This window comes from Protopterus annectens, chromosome 2.part1, assembly GCF_019279795.1.
Source record: "Protopterus annectens isolate FY-2018-M chromosome 2.part1, PAN1.0, whole genome shotgun sequence".
NCBI classification, from domain to species: Eukaryota; Metazoa; Chordata; order Ceratodontiformes; family Protopteridae; genus Protopterus; species Protopterus annectens.
The window spans coordinates 1,990,071,402-1,990,087,176 of record NC_056729.1 but is presented as its reverse complement, the minus strand read 5'-3'; positions in this window follow the sequence as shown (position 1 = coordinate 1,990,087,176).

The window sequence follows — 15,775 nt, the reverse complement described above, 5'->3', positions numbered from 1 at the left end:
GCTCTGAGCTAAAACAGAATGGCATTAAATATACTAATCCGAAGGATATTGCCAATATCCTGGCAGATCGATTCAGTGCCAACTTCACCTCCCCTAAATGGCCCATCTCAATACCGGAAGATTGCCAAATTCCAGTAATAACGGCCACACAGGTACAAAACGCACTCTCTAAAGCCAGGAATACAGCATCCATGGGACCAGATGACATCCCGGGCTGTGTACTACATGAACTACAATATGAACTGGCACCTCACCTAAGTGTCATGTTTAATAATAGCCTCACCTCAGGTTTTGTGTCCACTGAGTGGCACAGCGCTACAGTTATCCAGTTATCCCAATCCACAAAGGGGGATCCACCTTGGATCCCAGAAACTACCGTCCCATCAGTCTGACAAGCCTTATCTGCAAGGCCATGGAGCGTATTATCATGGAACTTATAAACAAAGACATTGGCAACCTGCAAACACTGGACCCCACCCAGTTTGGGTTTGTGAAGGGTCGATCTTGTCTCCTGAACCTGATTGACTTCTTTGAATCAGTCTCCAGAGCCATGGACAAGGGTAAGGTGGTCCACACAGCCTATCTAGACCTTGCCAAGACCTTTGACACCATCCCCCACTCTGGAATCATAGATAAACTTACTAAGTTGGGCATTAATCCCTATGTCACCCAATGGGTTGCTAAATGGCTTACTGATAGAACCCACACTGTAAAAGTAGCCAAATCCAAATCCAGCTCCAGACAAGTGACAAGTGGAGTACCTCAGGATTCAGTCCTCGGGCCGCTCTTGTTTGGCATCTACTTCTCTGAAGTACAGGTCAACACTAAGGGACTCTGGATAACAAAGTTTGCAGATGACTGCAAGCTGGGAGCCATTATTGAATCCCCAAATGATGTGGATGCTCTACAAAAGGGCCTTACAGAAACAGATGCTTGGTGCCAGAGCCATGGGCTCAAGCTCAATGCCAAGAAATGTATTGTTATCCCGTTTGGGAAAAAACATGTATCCATGAATTACCATATAGGTGGCAGTACACTAAACACAGAAAGTGTGATAAGAGACTTAGGGACACAGGTGGACAGTGGTCTCACCTTCAATAACCACATTGCCACAACAGTCAGGAAATCCTTCTATGTGGCACACCTCATCACGAAGGGCTTTTCATCCAGAAAAAAGGAGGTCATTGTCCCACTGTACTCATCCCTCATTAGACCCATTATAGAATACAATGCCCCATTTGGTATGTACCTCTCAAGACATCTGCAACAACTGGAAAGGCCTCAGAAATACCTCACTAAAAGAATCACAGGCCTAAAGCAGATGCCCTATGCTGACCGCCTTAAAAAACTCCAGCTATACTCTGTCGCATATTGTCTACTCAGAGGCGATCTCTGCTTAACATACAAGGCCATGTCAAACCCAGAGCTGTTGGACATGCTACACTTAAAGAAATCCCAATCCCTCAGAGCTACACGCTCCAGGGATCTAAACCTTGTCATCACAATAAACAAAACATGCTGGAGGGATAGGTTCCTGACCCAGAGACTCCCCAGACTCTGGAATAGATTGCCCATACATGTCAAGCAGAGTGCCTCTTTGGACCTCTTCAAGAGGAACCTTGACAATTGGATGGGAGAAAGGAAATTCACCCCAGGGATCACGTCAGTTGCCCTGCTAGACAGGGGTCCAGGAAAGTAAATAATGTGGGAAGAAATAGCCAGGGAATTGTTATGGCTAGGCTTGTATAGGCCCTAGGGCTGATAGCCTAGTACCAACCTATGAACCTATGAACCTATGAAGTCAACTAGTATGGCAAAAGAAAAATCTGATGATAGAAATTGTAACCACACGGGATATTAGAGCTTGTAGGTGATCTGTGTCAGGTCTACTTTGAATTCACATAGTTAACATTTCAGCATATACCTTTACATTATTTGGCTGATAATTATAAACTGTTTAGAAGTTTACCAGGTTTCATCAGAAAGATGATACGTAGCTCTTTTAGTGATAATAGTAAATCTCCAGTGGAATACTTCACAAAACATTTCTCTAAAGAAGTCAAGAGAGCAGCTTAAACCATTTTATAGAAATTAGCTGTCAGCTCATCTGGCGAGATGCTTTTCCTCCAGTAGTATTTATATAGTGTAACTTATTTCTCCACTGAAGGTTGAAGACACTAAGAGGCAGTCTGCACAGGGCATGATTTATGCCCAGTTCAAATCGTTCAACCATTTTATACAAGAGGAGTTGTCAGTTACAGTGTCGATTTTTGGCTTTAATTACAAAACTGATGTAATAAACCATGAATTATTAATACGTTTTCCCCTTCTTTAATTGTAAAATCTTTAATTCTCAGTGCACAATGTGAGATTTTGCTTACTGCCTTTTTTTACTTGTGGGCTAAGAACTTGCCTGAATTCTTTGAAACTGCCCAGGTTTGAAGTGCAGTCCTTGTAAGATGCAACTCTGCTCTATATGTATATAGTGAGCATGGTTCCAGATTAGAAAGCCTGTATAATTTTAAAATAATTCTTATTTTACTTTAGTATTTTGTACACTGGGTGAATAGATTTTCTACTGTACCTTCTAACTTCTTGATATTGTCCTCTGTGTGAGAAACCTGGTGTTTGCACTTTCACAAACTTCCTCAATATTAAGATTAAAGTATTTTTACCATTGAAAAATAGTCATAGATTAACTAGGATGCATGTCTAGGCACCTTCTATTCTCAGTCTATAGTCTTCATAATAATGTATCCCTTAGGTCATTGTAATATTATTGCCCCTACCGATTACCCACTGAATGGAGGAATATTATATTAACCAGCCCATGATCAATTCAAACAGATGGTATTAGACTTAAGTGTTTAGCAGACTCCATCATAGCTTTGGAAACAAGTCCAAAACCTAAAATGCACTGAGTTTTTCTCCCTGCAGTGTAGAAAGTAGGTCATAGGTCATCAGGATGCTAGACGTTCCAAAGGTCACAGCAACTGTGTGTAACTGCTCTTGTTATGGCATACATGGGCTTTCCTCTGATACTTCCATCATAGATCTGACCAATGAATAACTGAGTTAATGACCACACTAAAATCCCCAAACAGCTGTTACAACAGTATCATCTTTAGATAATATGCTCAAAGGATCAAATAAATCTGTGAAAAGGGACAAGCAGTCCAGATAACTAAGTGACTCTAGGTATCCTGAATCTTTCTATACATTATGATTTATCACTGACAAAAAAAATAACCTCTTCCCTGCCTGAGGTCTTTGCTAAGATATACAGAGTGCATCTGGCCATAAAGTTAAAAAGATAATATCTACATTTTTGGGTTACTTTGAACTCTTGTAGTAAAATGGCATCACACTGTAAAAATGTAAGGAGGCTTGAACTGCATTTCTTTCAAACTTTTGAATTTAACTCCAATTACTAATTTTAACTCAAACTCTAAAGAAAACTGACAAACCACTTAAATAAACAAAAAAGAGGCAAAAAAAGGGAAACAAACTGTTTTTGTACGCTAGCGCTTTCGTAAAGTTTAATTACTCAACTTCTTCAGACAAACAGAACAAACATATCAGATAGACATAAATACCAAATACAAAATCACATGATCAAGGCTAAAAGTCATATGCCCAAGCAATGTTAAACTTTTAAAGTGACCACATTACTTTTCTGAGAAAAAATTTTTGAATGCATATAAAGTCATTTAAAAAGCATTTAAAATACCATCCGCCCTCCAGAAAACATTCAGCGTCCTAATTTTTTAAAACATACACAACCAAAATACACAACTAATATAAAATTATAAACTGTCAATTATAAACTGTCATTTCAAATGTCGATCATATGGTGTCAGCCATATGGCAGTCGGCATTATAAAATGTCGACTTTGTGTAGTAGACCCATATATATATATATATATATATATATATATATATATATATATATATATATATATATATATATATATATATATATATATATATATATATATATATATACACACACACACACACACACACACACACACACACACATATATAGATATAATATATATGTATATATATATATATATATATATATATATATATATATATATATATATATATAAATATATGTGTATATATATATATATATATATATATATATATATATATATATATATATATATATATAGATAGATATATATAGATAGATATATATAGATATATATGGATCTTGGCTTTGCCCCATTACTTCAAAGTGAGTCACACAAAATTTCAGTATGTCACATGGAAACTGATTTCTTTTTACTAAAAGGGACACTGATGTATCTGTACAAAATATATGTCTTTCATGAAGCATGCTATCCCTGTTGCTGCTTCACTATAACCTGTAAATTATAACTTCATGACAATGATACTGTCATAAAGAGAAATTATCTTGGCAGACATCTGTGCCAGAATTGTGATACCCTTTTTTTTTAAATTTATATTACCTATATAGTTATCAGACTATTTTCTCCAGTCAAAACTATCACATCCCCTTTCCAGTATTAGAATAATGACAACTAATTCAGGATATGACTGCAGAGTTTGCAGTTTTACCTGATATTAATTTATTCGCCTCTCAAAAAAGGTATTTGAGCAAAGCTCATTTAAGAAACAGCTGGTGTCAAAAGATTTGAACTGCCACTTTTGATTAATTAGTGACTTGAATTGTGGTTGTTTAAAAAATCTGTCTATATTCCACAATAGGCATATGTGTATCCAAGGCTCTGACTGCCCTTATCACATTATGTAATTCATTTTAAATCACTTCCTTTTTCGATTTTATCAGGTCTTCATTTTCTAACTTTCAGTTGTCAGCCAAATTTCTGTCCAATTTAACTCACTTTTTTCTTAATCTATTTCTTACCAGTTAAAAGAACTGGCCCTTCAATAATCTATCTATTTATCTATCGATCAATCTCTCTATCGATTTGAATATTTAGTACTTTTGGGACATGAGAGAGAACTGGAGTGTTTATAGAAAACCCATGCAGACACAGAAGAACATATAAAACTCCTTGTAAACAACTGGCAGTCAGGACAGAAGCCCAGGCCTAGACTAAATTAGATTTCTTAATACTAAACTACCATGTTGCCTCAAATGTCTCTTTATTAAAGACCCGAATGGCTACTGGAGAATAATAGCTCCAGATACTGTTACATGTTACTGGTCATTTTATGAAGCATACCTTCTCTATATTGGCTGAATTATGATTTGTGCAATTTCATAAGGTGATTTGATAGCGTGCATGTTTCCAAAGGAGCCAAAGTGTCAACATAAAAGAATACATGCCTTACTGCAACGTAAGTTTTCATCTGTGGTCAGCTGTGTGGTGGCAACCATCTACAGCCTCAACACTTCTTGTTTGGGATGATGTTAGTTTGGATGTTAGAGTTGGTTCTGGTCATTAGGTACTCCTGTCACCACCTGATCCTCTGATATAGAGTTAGTTATCATCCAGATTGTATTTCTTGTTACAGCAAATATGTTGTTTTAACATTAAAACATGTCATTTGACTACAATAAGACACTACCAATGCATATGTTACCCTTTTAAATAAGTTGACTTTGAGCTAAAATCTCTCCTCCACTTTACTTTCCGTTTTGCATTATAAACAGGGGTACCACTAAATACTTGATGATGTGTACATTTCTGGTGGTGAAAAAAAAATATCATTCAGATCCTTGGGGATTACTCTCATCTTGGATTAAATATGTTTTGGAACACAAACTTCTTCTCATTAATACAAAACAGATATGTCACGGGAAGATGAATCAAAACTACTCTTCAATTTTTCCCTTGGAACTAGACAAACTTTCAACTTAAGCACTCAAACCATTCACTTCTCATCCCAGCACTTGCACAAAACTCATAGCAAGCACTAATAAACCTTAGCACTAGACCCCCATATACTGTAGAGAAGCACAAGGCTCTCTATTTGACCTTACCAGCCAATCAGTAAAAGAGTTCACTGTAGCTATCCAGGCATGTCCAAATGGCAGTTTCAGGTGTACTCTCTAGTCCAACTAGTGAATCTGGGCATTTTGAGGCAATGTTACAATTGCCTCATGTACACAGACAACCCTCTCCTCCTTCCATCAAACACTAATACATGTGAGAGATGCAGTTATACAGCCAAACTGGAGGCTACGCTCTCTCAGCCCAAGACTGGACCAGGCAGTCAAGAGGAGAAGGGAATTACTTGCATAACACCACCAGTCTCACAAAGACCTATGAAACCAGCACCAGCAAAAAACACACATAAATACAGGAAAACATACTCAGAGGCTCTAAATAAAAATCTGCAAAAGCAACAGAGACCTCCAAAGCAGACATCCAAGCAACCTCCACCCCCCAACAGAAACCATGAAACACATACTTCACAAAACCAGTGTACCATGCAATCACAGCCCTTCAGGCAAAATAATATACCCACCACACTAGTAATAGGTGACTCTATAGTCAGGCCCACTGAAGTCCCACACACTAGGATGAACAAGGAGAAGGTTACTCTTAGCTGGCTGTCGGGTGCTAGGATCCAACACATAACACAAGCACTCAGGTCACTCTAGAACAAGTACAAATATGACTCTGTCATTGTCCATGTTGGTGTGAATGACTTGAGCCGTACCTCCCTGGACTACATGAAGAGACATGGAGGAGCTCTCTGATCACATAGCCCAGGCTGGTATGACCCTGACCCTGAGTAGCATCCTACCCTCATCAAGAATGATACCACGGTATAGAGAAAAAATTATCAATTTGAACAAATGGCTAAGCTTCTGTTGTCATTCAAAGGGGATCCAATGTATGTCAGCCTGGGATGGCATGCTCGACAAGCCACACTGCTTCGCTAGAGATGGCTTGCACCTAACACCCTTAGGCTTTCAAATACTGCCCAAGGCTCTTGCCACCCCCATAGTGCCTTTTTTAGGCAAGGCTCAAAAGACAAACCCACTGCCGTAAATAGCACATGTAACAAAAAACTGAGTTTATAAATTCTAGGAAATGTTGGGCAAGGGAGTTTGTACTTGAGTAGTTCTCCCAGTTAATGTTTGGTTAATTGAAATCACCCAATATCAGGGTGTTTGGTAGGACCTTTATGTTTCCCAGTGTTTCCAGGAATGTGGAGTGGGGGCCCTGGGACATGGACTCAATGCCAGAAGTCTAAACCTCAAAACGCACGCACTCGAGGCACTCCTCAGTATGGAGAAAATCGATATATGTGCAGTAACAGAAACCTGGTTTAAGGCTCCAGAGAGCATCCCAGCACTACCAGGCTACAACCCATACCATACATTTTGGCCACAAAACCCGGACCAAAATACAAAAGGTGGGAGAATATCCATATTCATCAAGGATACTCACACCTCCAGGTTAGTGGCACAGCACGATGCTTTAGAGATCATCCACGTGCAACTAACAATGGGAAAAACTGCTATTCAAATTATAGCTTGCTACAGATCACCCGCCATGTCCCAGGACCCCTAGTCTGCATTCCTGGAAACACTGGGAAGCATAAAGGTCCTACCATACACCCTGATATTGGGTGATTTCAATTACCCAAACATTAACTGGGAGAACTACTGAAGTACAAACTCCCTTGCCCAACATTTCCTAGAATTTATAAACTCAAATGCCCTGGATCAACTTGCCAACACCCCCACCAGAGGTGACAACATATTGGACCTGGTCATCACCAACATGGGCGGCCGGTGTTCCACACCAGACGCCAACCCCTCTTTGGTTATATCTGACCATAAACTAATCACTCTGAATATCCACATTCTGCCACCACTGCCAGTCAAAGAAACCACCGTGAAAAACTTTTCAAAAGCAAACTTCACGTTACTTAAGACCATGGTGGGAAGTTTCAAAGCTCCCAAGCTAAAGGATAATGCTGTCCAAGCTGCAAAATCCTTTACTAATGCACTCTATGGGCACCTACAAGAATGCATGGATCATGCTATCCCAAACTAAATCAAGACATCCACTCCTCCAAGAAAAGGAAGCCAGTCTGGCGGACCCCTGCCATAAACAAGCTAAATAATAGAAGGGGGAAACTAGTACAGAAGAGAGTAAAATCCCAAGAAGGAAAGACATCCCTGATCAGTATCAGCAAGAAACTACATTCCCTCATAAAATCATCCAAGGCTAGCTTCGAAAGAAAAATTGACATGGACTCCAAAGATAACTACAAGGCATTCTTTAGCGATGTCAAGGATCTAAGTGGCAATTCTCAGATCTGCTCGGAGTTAGTGCAGAATGGCACAAAATACACTGAACCAATTTATATAGCCAACATCCTGGCAGACAGGTTCAGTGCAAACATCACCCCTCCCCCTCTCACCCCCAAAAGGGCCCATAACTATACCAGAAGAAATGTAGTGCCCCTGAAATCACAGACGCTCAGGTTAAAACAGCCCTCTCCAAAGCCAAAAACACAGCATCAATGGGACCGGATGGTGTCCCAGGCTGCGTTCTACACAAGCTCAAAGATGAACTAACCCTCATCTAAACACACTGTTTAAACTCAGCCTCTCCACAGGCTATATGACCACATAGTGGCGCACAGCAACGGTTATTCTGCTCTACAAAGGTGGAGCCACAATGGACCCCGGGAACTATCGCCCTATAAGCCTGACTAGCTTGGTCTGCAAAGCTATGGAACGCATCATCATGGATCTCATCAACAGAGACATTGGGAACCTCCAAACACTGGACCCTACCCAGTTCTGCTTTGTTAAGGGCAGATCATGCCTCCTAAACCTGGTGAACTTCTTTGAGACAGTTACCAAGGCTATAGATGAGGGAAAGGTGGTCCACACAGCCTACCTAGACCTGGCAAAGGTCTTCGACACCATTCCCCACTCAGGTATTATAGACAAGCTCACCAGCTTGAACATAAACCCTTACATCACGAGATGGGTTAACAACTGGCTCACGGACAGAACCCAAATGGTAAGGGTTGTGGGAGCTAGGTCTGACTCTAAATCAGTTACAAGTGGCATTCCCCAGGGCTCAGTCCTATCACCCCTTCTGTGCGGCATATACTTCTCAGAGGTACAAGCAAGCACAGGAGGACTATGGCTGACCAAGTTTGCAGACGACTGCAAACTAGGGGCTATAACTGACTCTCCGGCTGACACAGACATCCTCTAAAAGGGTCTCACTAAGACAGATACCTGGTATCAAAACCATGGCCTAAAGCTAAATGCCAAAAAGTGCATAGTCATCCCCTTTGGAAAAAACAAAGTACCCACAAACTATCACATAGGTGGTAGCCCCCTAAATACAGAAGGCATAATAAGGGATCTGGGGACCCAAGTGGATAGAAACCTCTCCTTTGATAATCACATTGCCAAAGTGGTTAGAAAATCCTTCTGTGTGACCCACCTAATCACAAAAGGGCTTGCATCCAGATCAAAAGAGGTCATTGGGCCCCTCTACATATCACTCATCAGACCCATCATAGAGTACAATGTCCCATTTGGGATGTACCTTACAAGACACCTGCAACAACTGGAAAGACCACAGAAGTACCTCACCAAGAGGATCACTGGCCTCAAGCAGATGCCCTATGCAGCTTGACTGAAGAAATTCCAGCTGTACTCGGTTGCATGCCACCTACTCAGAGGTGATCTCTGCCTGACATACAAGGCCATGTCCAACCCAGAATTGATGGACATGCTCCACCTAAAGAAAACCATATCCCCTCGAGCCACATGCTCCAGGGATCTAACCCTCACCACAACAATAAATAGGACATGCTAGAGGGATAGATTCCTGTCCCAGAGACTTCCCATGCTCTGGAACAAGATTCCAATCTACATTAGACAGAGCTCCTTGCTAACTCTCTTCAAGAGAAACCTTGACGAGTGGATGGGAAACAGAAAGTTTACCCCTGGGATCACTTCAATGGCTCTGCTGGACAGAGGCACAGGGAACTAATCTAAGGGGGCGGCGAAAGTCAACACATTCTGGCTAGGCTTATAAATGCCTTCGGGCAGATAGCCTAGTACCTACCTATGAACCTATAATCCGAGGACTCATCTCACTGTTCATCTCTATACCAATTCCGTCATGCCAGGTATTTGCCTTAAAGTAACTCATACTTGTACATCATATATATTCTCTGCTCTTTACACTGAACAATTAATCAACATTGTCATATCCTAAAAAATTTCTTTGCATAGAATTCTGAATAATGTATCAGTTTAATATAATTTTGCTACCCATTCTGCCAGGCTTTCCTTGTGATTTTTCTTATGGGTAAGATATACATCTCAAGGTCATATTTCTCTCTAGGTACAAAATGCTTAAAGCCACAATTCTCTTGAGCATTCTTTATTCTTCCTGTTAATGAACTTCTCATGATCTCTTTTTTTATGCACCTCTTATTCACAGAACCAGTACTGAGACCAACACTGTCCTATGCCAAGTGACTACTTTGGAACAAACACCCCACTCTCCCCTTTACCTCAGAAGGGTAAGATTCAACCAGCATTAATGTTAGGCTGTCTAGAAATGCAAACTTGTTTCACAGTTTCCATGGCAGTGCTGCACAATGAGACTGGGCTTAGATGACCCTGAACCATATCTGGTCTGCTCCATATCTCACCTAGTGCCATTTTAACATTTTCAGCCTGTCTCTCTGATACAGATGGAGCTTATTTTTATATCTTGATGGGCTGCAGCACTGCTGTTGAAAATGTCCAGTCAGATTTCCTACCATGTGTAAAGTGAGGTTTCACTGCTTGATGGCTTCAAAACAGAGGCATTGCTATAGAAAAGGTGCTTTGGATGTACAGCTACCTAATTAGTTTATGGCATTTTACAGAGTATGCATAGTTATAATACATGCAGCATAAAATAATTATAATGGAATGCTGCTGCTGGGCTTTTTCCATCATAGAACAGAAAACTACAGCTGAAAGGTGAGTAAATGTATAGTTTGTAATGCAGTAGCTCATGTCAGATCCCACAAATTCAGCTGTTTGACATCAGGTTATTATCCATTTGTGTAACTTCCATGTTCAGAATGATTTCATTATTGAACATGCATAGTGACCATCTCTGCTGTCATTTTTGTGGAAGACTGTTGTCACTCCCCTCCATATAACCACACTGAGCATTTTTATTAGATTTATCTCAAACAACCCTTGAAACCTGCATCCAGATGCACACAGGTACAGAGGTCTTCATGGCCATATCTGAAAGAATGAATGGAGTGGAAGAATACTGAAGAGAGATGGCCCATAGAAATGGTCACATGATGTCAGACTGGAAGAAAACATGGGCTGAAAGCTATATAAGACTTTGGTCCGACTTTCCATTTTAGAAATGCATTGCAAAACTTTGGAGTGGGTAGTTCTTCAAATACAAGAAAAGCAAATTTCCAATGTCTCAGCTGATACAATGACACAACTAAGTTTTTGTGAAACTGTGTGTGTATACTGTATGTCAGGTGGCAAATAGTTTTGACACAGGCTCATTTAAAGTATTTTTCAGAAATTGTGGAAGAATGGATAAGATTCATGGAATGTTAAAGGCTGGGATCATGAACATGCCACTAATTACATTATGTCTCTATATGCATACAGGGGTTATACAATATTAGTACAAAATATACCATAGCAAGCAGTAGCATCACTAATTGTATACTAATCCAAACTCGATAATACTTCAGACTTAAACTCCTTCACTAATGAAGAAATTCTCTGCTGTTACTTCATTGCTAGCATACAAATTTCTGTTTGCTATTACACAAATGATCATTTGACACACTAGCATACACATTTCTGCTTGCTATTACACAAATGATCATTTGACACAATGATGACACAGAAGAGCATTGAATAGCCTAGTATATCATTAGCTACCCTTAAATGAGGGGTACAAAATGCCCTACGGTTGTTTTGCATGAGTACATATTACAATCCGCTCGCTAGATAACTTCTGTCTGTACACTGAGTCATGTACTTATTGTAATGTTGATCCAGAAAAAAGATATTGTGGGCTTATAATTTTTTATATGACCCTATTAGTACCTTCTGGAATCTCATATGGATGTTTATATTTTTATTACCTTTATTAAATGAAGTCTTGTACTAAACTGCAATAACATGCATTCCTATGCACTAACCTAAGCTCAATAATGCTTACAGTGTGAGGTGCATTATGATTAGATTACAAATGTTCCTATACATTCAATGCATATTGACAATTATAAAAACATTTTCCAATTTCTGCATTCTGCTACTGTTCTGCCACATCTCCTTCATTCGTCACTATTACTGTATATCATTAACTGATCCACTCCTGTGATTACCTTTACTTAGAATTGTTACATGTTTTTTATGCTTTTTACTTTTAAGTGCCTCCATACTTAATTATTCTAATTAGTAACAAATTGTTATATAAAGGATTCATTTCTAGTGGCATTTGTTCTGATGAAGTCTCTTACAGCTTGAGACAAAAATATCTTAACCTTTCGTATGTTTTATGTTAATAAATAGTTTTACTTGACTTTGGATTTTGGATTTTGGATACTACTTGCATTTGTATTGGATGTAGCACAGTTGTGTGGGGTCAGTTACTTGCTCAGGATGACTTTATGTTTTCTGAACATTTCTAAATCAAACATCCAGCCCCAAATAATAAGACAGTACAGCTCATAGCAGTACCCTAACACAACTACTTAGTAATATTAAGTTTTCACAAATTATACAGAAATGAAGCACTGTAGGCCAACCACCTGAGCTGAAGGGAACATTACAAACTGAGGTTATCACAATAATAACAATACTAATGAAGTATCCCTTTCTAGGAAGTATGGCTATTTGGGAGTTAGTAGATACCGATGGGGGAAGCAGATCCTGGTAATACTACTGATTCCTGACCCTGGGTTTGGACTGGGGTGTGCAGTCTTACATGAGTGTGCAAATGAATGTTAATTGTATTTTGCATCATTCTGACCACTGTTATATAATCCCCTACCTACCTACATACAGTTATAACCTTATAAAAGAAGACAGCATTTTTTTATACAAAGTGCACTGTAACCTTAGATATTTTGGCAGTGTTCTGTTACTGCATTTATTTATTTATTTTACAATTATTATCCAGGTAGGTGAACTGCTCCAAAGACACTTTTCAAGCAGAAACCAATGGCTACCACAAACGTACATGTTACGGCAACACATCAAGGAAAGGTACAACTTTAACTTGGATCAGTAAAACACTAACTTTTATAGGTTTCTATTAAGTAATCTTTGTGACTTTATAAAGGTGGAATGCACAATCTTATGTATGTTACAAAATGTAGCCATAAATTTATCGGTATGTCATTTCTGAGTCTATCCATATCTCTGACTCTGTCTTTCTCTTTCTGTCTTTGTTTCTGCTCTGTCTCTGTATCTCTCTATCTCTCTCTCACTGTCTCTCTGTTTGTCTCTCTCTGTCTCTCTTTCCCTGTCTGTCTCTGTCTCGTGTTGTCTTTTGCTGTCAGTCTCTATTGTTCTCTCTCTCTCTCTCTCTCTCTCTCTCTCTGTCTCTGTCTCTCTGTATCCATCTCTCTCTCTGTCACTGTCTGTCTCTGTCTCTCTCTCTCTTTGTATTTGTTTCTGTCTCTCTTTCTCTCGGTGTCTCACTTTCTATCTTATTGTCTCTCTTTGTCTCTCTCCGTCTTTCTTTCTTTCTCATTGTCTCTATCTGTCTCTCTCTCTGTCTCTCTTTCTTTCATATTGTCTCTATCTCTATCTCTCTCTTTTTTCTCTGTCTCTCTTTCACTCTCTCTCTGTCTCCAGCTCTTTCTCTTTTTCATTCCATATCTTTAAAGCCATCTCTCTGATTTAATGTATTTATTGGTTTTAGCTAGCACTTCTGACAATAATCAATACAAATAAAGTAAAGCTGCCATTTACCTTTGCACCTTGGTTTCCTGGAAGTCCTCTCTGTCCTGGTAAGCCTGCAACTCCCTGAAAGAAAATAAATGTTTAAGTATGTACCAAGTTTGTATAGTAAGAATATTGTGTTACACAAAACAAGATCAGTTAAAGTACTTAAATCTCAACCTTAAAGCCTTCAGCTCCAGACAGTCCCTTTAGACCTTGAGGGCCACGATCTCCCTAATAAAAAAATAAATAAATTTAATTAGTACACATAAAAAGTAATGTTTGCAGTACCAATGCCATAAAATAGGCTGACAGAAATGTTGAAATCCTCAGGAGTTTTTAAGCATAGTAGGTTTCCAATGAATGAGAACTTCTCAATTCATATAATAAAAAAAATGTGGAACTTATTTCGTCAGCAAAATGTCATAGAGGTCTACAGCCTATATTCCTGAGTGGCTCTTCAGCTGCCATTTGTGGCCTTGTGACAATTAAAATGTGTGTGTGTGTGTGTGTGTGTGTGTGTGTGTGTGTGTGTGTGTGTGTGTGCATGTGTGTGCATGTGTGTGTGTGTATGTCTGCATGTCTGTGTAATATTGAATAGTCGATTTTCACTAAACTGACTGCTCAATATGTCAAAACTCAGTCCAGCAAATAAATAAAAACAAAATCTAGCAATCTCATTGAAAAAAATATGTTTTTACAGGACAGCAGGGACCCTATCCAGATCCATGATAAATTAAATATACCAACTCTGAGATCACACAACAGAGGACAAAAAGGCAAATTCAGACACCTTGCGTAACCTCTCACAGAACACCCACATTACCGCAACCCCGTAGCAGTGAAAGTGAATCCAAGCTACAATTAAAAGGGTCCCACATGATCAATCAGCTGCATACACCAATGTTATAAACATCAAAGTAAGGCAGGATTTACACTTTTGACTATGTGCATCTCGACCATCTGAATGGGAGTGTGCATATGTGTGTGTGTGTGTGTGAGTGTGTGTGTGTGTGTGTGTGTGTGTGTGTGAGTGTGTGTGAGTGTGTGTGTGTGTGTGTGTGTGTGTGTGTGTGTGTGTGTGTGTGTGTGTGTGTGTGTGTGTGTGTGTGTGTGTGTGTGTGTGTGTGTGCGTGTGTGTGTGTGTGTGTGTGTGTGTATGCATGTATGCATATGTGTGGAGGGGTGGCTATTGGGAGGCTAGGCATCACCACTGTTAAAATACATCAGCAGTGTTTAGATTTTAATATGTACATATTGACTGCTGACGTCAGTATGCCTACATGTTTTGCTATTAAAGATGACGCCATCTTTGTTCTTTTGGTTAGTTTCTTAACTAAGAAGCCACATTCAGTGCCACTCTAGATAGTCCTGGTTATTGAAGGAATTTTAGTAAATGTTTCTTGCTGTTGTTGGGGCTTGCTGACCTCCTGGAACATGCAGTTGATAGAGAGTATATGCCATCTACAGTCACATCATCCTCTATTTCCTCCTTCTCCCTATCATCTCTTATGGGGGACTAGAGTAGTACATGTTTCATTGATCTGATATCTGGGACAGATCCGTGTCACCATACTTAAACTTAAAGATCATCTTCAAAGGAGAGAAACAAAATGTAGCAACCACATTCCATTTCCACCTTTATTAATAGTTCATCGGTTTCTAGTGTCAGCCGCAACATTATTTACATATAAAAAAGAATCTTGCAATATGTGAAAGCTTCACTTTTAAAACAGTGCTACATCACTAGTGATGTTCCTTTCCCTCCCATCATGCATCTGGGAAGGGTGTATTCGTGGGTGATACGACGATACACTTCTGGAACAGAGGTCTTCCTTTTCTCAC